The sequence below is a fragment of the Vigna umbellata genome, chromosome 1 (genome assembly GCF_029865625.1).
Source record: "Vigna umbellata cultivar VRB3 chromosome 1, Vumbellata_1.0, whole genome shotgun sequence".
Lineage (NCBI taxonomy): Eukaryota > Viridiplantae > Streptophyta > Magnoliopsida > Fabales > Fabaceae > Vigna > Vigna umbellata.
In genome coordinates this window covers 95,059,673-95,065,994 of record NC_142165.1, presented here as the reverse complement: position 1 = coordinate 95,065,994, position 6,322 = coordinate 95,059,673, and the positions used below count along the sequence as shown (strand labels likewise).

Genomic DNA, 6,322 nt, shown 5'->3' with positions numbered 1-6,322 from the left:
CCGACCTTAGCTCAGTTGGTAGAGCGGAGGACTGTAGTGGGTTAATAGCTCAAAGTAATCCTTAGGTCGCTGGTTCGAATCCGGCAGGTCGGATTTTTTTAAATAAATTCCAGTTTTCCCATTACATTAGTTTTCCACACAATACTTTTGTGTTTGATAATAAACAAAACTCATAATAATATATATATATTTTTTTCTTAAACATTTCTCTCATTCTGATGAAACATTTTCTAGAATTAAAAAAAAAAAAATAGTTGATAATGGATTATATATATCCTTCATATATATAACATAGAATCAATTATTACAATTAAAAAAAAAACTTGAACCGTTAATATCATAAATAAGTGATTTTGTAGAAGTAGTTAAAGTGAGGTATTTTGATTTGGGTTAAAAGAGCGATTAATAATTACTGGGAAACTGATCTTATAATATAGTTGGATTCCAGCATACAGATGTGGACATATTTTGATACAAGAGTATCTACATGGAAATCCTGTTGGTCCGAAAAGTATAAGGGTATGAAGCATTGAACAGAAATGAGCATCGTGGGGGAGGCGAGACTTGTAATTTGAGGAAAAATGAAAAGAGGTGCTTAGGCATGATATGATGTGAAAGTGGATAAGTAATCCAAGAAAAAATTTGTTTAGCAGTAAGGTAGCGAATGAAGTGGGCATACTCGTACCCACCATATCTGGTTTAGAGATTCTGTACAGCCAACAAAAGCAACTTCATTCCTATAAAAGGACCTCTTCTCATACTCAAACTACACTTTGCATTGGATTCTCCATTCTACCACTTCACTACACATTTCCATCATACTCTATCTACTTCTACCTCTCCACCTCACACAATTACACACTTCTATACCAAACTATACTGCTATTATAATAACATTCAAATATTCAAACTCTGCCTTCCATTTCTTTAACACAGTTTGAGTGATTACGACACATAACTCATCCGATTAATTAATTGCATACATGTGTCTTACATTGTTCATCTCGATTATAGTTCGGAGAGAGAAGGTTTTTTATTGGAATCTTTATGCTTTTGTTTACAAATCTCGGCACGTGAGAGAGGTTTTGTTTTGATAATGCTAAAATTAATTTTGATTAAGTTGAGTTAAGAAGAGAAAAAGGTTGTCTTAGAAAAACGAAGAAAGAGCTGGTGCGAATAAATTTTGAGGGCCAGGCTGATATGTACGCCACATAATTAGGTCTGTGAAGGTTTTAAAAAGCCGTAAAAGTAAGTCATAAGCACTTTGGCACACATCAATGATTTTACTTAAACACCCCTCTCCAATCGCCAAGCGTTATAATTATATTTATATTGTTTTATAATTTCCTCGTGGCTTTGGTGAATTATAATTAAAAAAATTGATCGAGAAGTGTAAAAACGACAAGATAGAGAAGGAAACATAACAGGGGTTACTTTGATGAAAGAGATTCAGAAAAAGGAACAGAAGAAAAAAAAGGTCAAGTGTTTCTTTCACGACTTAAATCCAATCTGTTGAAGGAACTGCCATTTGGTTTTCTTTATGCTTCTCGTCTCATTCTGAGTAGGAAAACATTCATGCTTGCTAGTTGCTGCTGTGAGCCTGAAAATTTTAGCTAGAATTGGTTAAAAGGAACAATAATTAATTCTGACCAGTCACTGTGGAGGGAGCAATAGTACAATAATGTAGTGTTATATATATGTACATGAGCGTAAAGGGGAAGGACCACAGACAAATATACAATATATATTATATTATATAAACACAATCAAAGCAAAAACGTATAAGGAAAACCAAGTTGAGTCTGAATACATAAAAGAACCAAGACTTTTTGGACTCGTGTTTATGAGAGAGAGAGAGAGAGAGAAATTTCTCAGGCAGAGGTACTATAAAACTATGTACCATACTTCCATGTGAAACAACAGTGAACAAGTAGTCAAGTAGTTCAAATCGTATCTTTCTCTACAAAGAGCAAGCATTTTCAATTCAGGTTATAAATATATGTCCAGTTTTGACTAAGAACGGAAGCAACGTATTCAAGGGTAAAAATTCTAGGGTGGTCCATACCTTCATGCACTGTTTTGGTCTCCAAGATAGAAGAAGAACCATTTTCAATTCACATAATAGGGACATGCAACTTAATTAAGACGTGGAGCTTTAAAAGATGTGAATGCTATTCGATTTAAATTTTGTTTACTGTTCATTCTTGTATCTAGTCAATGAACAATTATAATCAGAGAAGCAACTTTTCCTTTTATGTCTTTCTTGATTTCTCCCGGTGAAGACTAAGTTTCTTGATTTCATGAAACTGCTTGACAACTGGTAGTAGTAGTAGTAGTAATAGGTAAAGTCCTTTTCTCGTCCATTTTAGTCTGAGATGGCTAACTTTAACACAAAGTTCAAACCTTAATTGCATGCAGAATTAATCAAGCGCATGAAAGTGCCAAATTAAAGTGTGGGAGATGCAGTGGTTGTTGCCATGTTAAGTAAAAGGAAAAGGTATAGGGAGGTTGCTTAATTTGGGGAGTTTTGCAAGTATTAAAAGTTGGATGAAGGAGAAGAGGAAGAAAAGGTAAAAGGGGTGAGACATTAAATTTTGTGAAAAATAACGAAACAAAGGCTGCAATGGAATGATTAGTAAGATTAAAACTAAGAGATAGTAGTACTATAGTAGTAGCTCGTGTGGGTACCCATCTTGAAGCACAAGTCACAACGGCATTCTCCTTTCTGTCAAGCATCAATGCTCTTCCGAGAGGAAAAGGACATACAAATAAAGTCAGCTATTAAGTAAAACCAACAATAATAATTAATAAATGGGGAACCAAAGATTAAAAAAGGTTGCATAATTAGAGCATTGGAACAGGAGAAGATTCTCGTATAAAGACACTGTCGTCCAATACTAATCATTATATTTCCTTTCCTTTCCCTTCAAACCACAATTTTTTTAGAGACCTGCACTGCATACCATACTCGTGAAAAACTTCAACCTCTAGAGAGAGAAACAGACACCCAAAAGTGAAAGAATGAACTTTTAGCTTTGGTAACCCTTTGCCGACAATCATTTCTGCCTTCCACTAAATCACTAATTACAACACCCACATCATTAACATAATACAATACTACATTTTCTTCCTTCAATATACCTACTTTTCTACTCACTTCATTGACCAACAGGTTTTATAAACATTATTCATATAACTATTTTTTTCTTTTTAAATATATGTACATAAATAAATATTATATATATATATATATATATATATATATATATATATATATATGTCTCTTACTGACATTTTTTATGTTTAAATGACACAACTGTTACAATATTCTCCCAAAGTTAAAGACTCCCCCACTTAGGTTAATCCTTTCACCTTTTTACTGTTTGCAGTGGTGGGTGTGTGAATGTGAAAACCATCAACCAAAAGAGAGATTCGTGTTTCGAACAGTTCCGATGATATATATTATGACTATAATGACATTATATCATAGTCTCATGGAATAGAGGGTTTGTCAGGTTTCTGTTTCGTTTACCTTTTTATACGTAATACGTGAAGTTTTTCTTCTTTTTTTTTGGGAAAAGAAGTATATGTAATGTATATCAGGAATTTTTCTGTGGAAAATAAGGGTAAAATAGAGTAGTGGCAGCTTTTCCATAATGAGTAACTGCTTTGCTCATGAGGGAAAATGATCGAAAACTTAAATCCACTCTCCCAAAGAGAAAAGAGGGTCCATCCCAGCCATTATCGATGGCAGCATAATTGCCACATATGAGCATAATAAGTACACTATCAATTAGCCTTTGTTTTTTACCCAAAAGGAAGACATACAAACCACATCATGAAATTATTACAGAAAATCAATGTTTTTTTCTTGTTTTAAGTCACTTAAGCGAACCTAATGAAATAATTAAGTGATAAAAAAATCCAGTGCTTAGGAGCAAAACCCTGAAAAGTTGTATTAACTCCCTTAATTTGAAAAGAATTAAGTGCATGCATGCTCAGTTGTTTTTATACAAGTGAATACTTAATTTGAAGTTACAAGATAGTGTTCTGATATGAATCTGAATACAAAATTGTGTTTTGATATATAAACTAGTTTACGAAGATGGATTTGCTATATTTAGCCCCTCTAACTAAACATTGGATAGAGTTCGTTTTTTCCATTGATCAATTTTGTTTGCATTTTAAATTATTTTGAACAAAATAATCGCTTAATTTTTATAAATAAAATGAAAAAGAGAGCATAAAGGCAGCTTAACTACTTTGGTTGGAGTATTGAATCTAGTGTAGCCTAGTTTTCAAACCTAAAAGGAGGGAAGAAGAAAAGAGAAATGAATGATATAAAATCTTCAAGTCTCTTGTTGAATAAAAATTTGGTTTTGCTTAGTAAGTCGAAAACAAAAAATAATCTACGTATTTCACTTGATCACTGCTAAGCTAACTTGGACTTATCTTTTCTATGTTGTTATTTCAAAATAATATGGAGCATTCATCTGTGATGCTGTTCTTTGATTTGATACATGCGATAACAACAACATAAGTCCTTCGCTTTTGCTTTGCAATGAAACTGTTACGAGCACCTTTGATCTCCTTCAAGAAACAGTTTTTGAAAGCGGTTTAAGACTTTAAGAAATGGAACTTTAGCAGACAAATCAATTTAATAAATTTTCTTTCAACCCCACAAACCACATGTAAAGTGGGGATAAGCGTTTGAAAGAGAAAAGAGAAGAGAAAACCAAAAGGAAGGAACTTTGGTAATCTTCGTTGTTGAAGAATGCTCCTCAGCATCTTCTGTGCTGCTTCATGCCGACAGGCTTCCCTTGTAGGTCTTCTCAGAACATTTCTCACAAAATCATGGTCATGGGATTCATTCATCATCCAATGGCTCTGCATGAACCTCACAACCTTTCGAATGTTTAAAGTAGAAGTTAGCCAAAGCACAAATTAATGATTTGACTCAATAAAACTTAGATATCTAACGTTTAACAAGCAATGCTTGGAAAAAGACTTCTCCACTTTGTGTGAGAAATGATAGATTTATAAAATACTCTCGCAAAAGCAACAGGTAAATGTTTCAAGAAGATCTTCCACCGTTAATTTTATGTTATGAGTGCTTAAAATCTACGTGGAGGAGTATAATACTTTTTTAAAAAAAAAGCATGCATCAATTGGTGCTTCATGAACACGTAATAATTTTTGGTTAATTTGTTTGAAGGTGGGTTCATAGTTGAGACCAGAAGAGCGAGATTGGATAGATTTAGGTAGACCTGCCACTTGGAAACAAACCCTTTTCTCTTGAGTTTAAGAATAATGCATTTGACGCTTGACTGGTAAGGACTCCTTAGTGCCAAAAAGATTTCAAGTCAATTCCATTATCGGATACTTTTGGTTAACTCTTCATGATAATGGTCCAATGAGTTCCACCACCAACCAACAATTTCATGCCTCTCTCGCCAATGTTTTCTACACCTAAACAGGAAACCTCTTTCAAAGTACAACGCTTTTTTTTTTCTCAAATGGTTCCCTTATTCATGAATCTGTTCATATAATCGCAACTTATATCAGTGGCTTAACCATACTTCAAAGTAGAACAGAATCCTTCACGTTTTGCTGCTTAATAACTTTAATTGCTTCTTTATTGAATGACAACAATGATTTGAGTGAAGAAAAAACACAGAAGGAAGCCGCACTGTTTTGAATTTTTTTTAGCTACCCCATAAAGATTGATTAATATCCTTGTATGAGATTCCCTGTAAACTGAACTTGTGGAGACTTTTTCCAGCCGAAAGTTAAGTTATTTTGTGATGGACAACAGCTTTTGAGAACAAACGAGGACGGATCTTAGTGCCTAGCTTCTTTATATTCTGCTGACAAAAAATCTGGACATCAAGATGATTAAGGAATCAGCACGGTGACTCATTAAGTGGCCATAAAGTTGTATCACATGGCTTATATGAGTTCAAGACGAGATTAGGATGATTCATTCTTCAACTTTGACTTAGGGACAGAAAGCTGATTGCCTTTGGAATGAACAGACTTCAATGTAGGAGTGCTTGAAAGCGAAGCACCTTTCCAGATTTTACAAATGCAGTGGACACCTTTGAAGATTCTACGTAAACACAAGATAAATAAACCACACATCCCGTCAAGACAATTTCTAACGCCAAAGGCTACACAGACTACAACTAAATATACATTCATAGCCATCGATCACAGCTTTTAGCGATATAAATATACAAAACAGATAAACAAGGTTTTCACGATTAAGTCCTCTTCAACATATGCATGCATGCATGCAAGCACGCTTCTTAAGTTACAAACA

At 33.9% G+C, this 6,322-nt stretch overlaps 1 non-coding gene across 1 annotated transcript; it reads left to right on the top strand.

Annotated features, from left to right (window-relative positions):
• On the top strand, positions 1–93 carry TRNAY-GUA (transfer RNA tyrosine (anticodon GUA)). The gene is made up of 2 exons: positions 1–37; positions 58–93. It is a non-coding gene; the product is annotated as a tRNA-Tyr (tRNA).
• Positions 94–6,322: the final 6,229 nt, after the last annotated feature.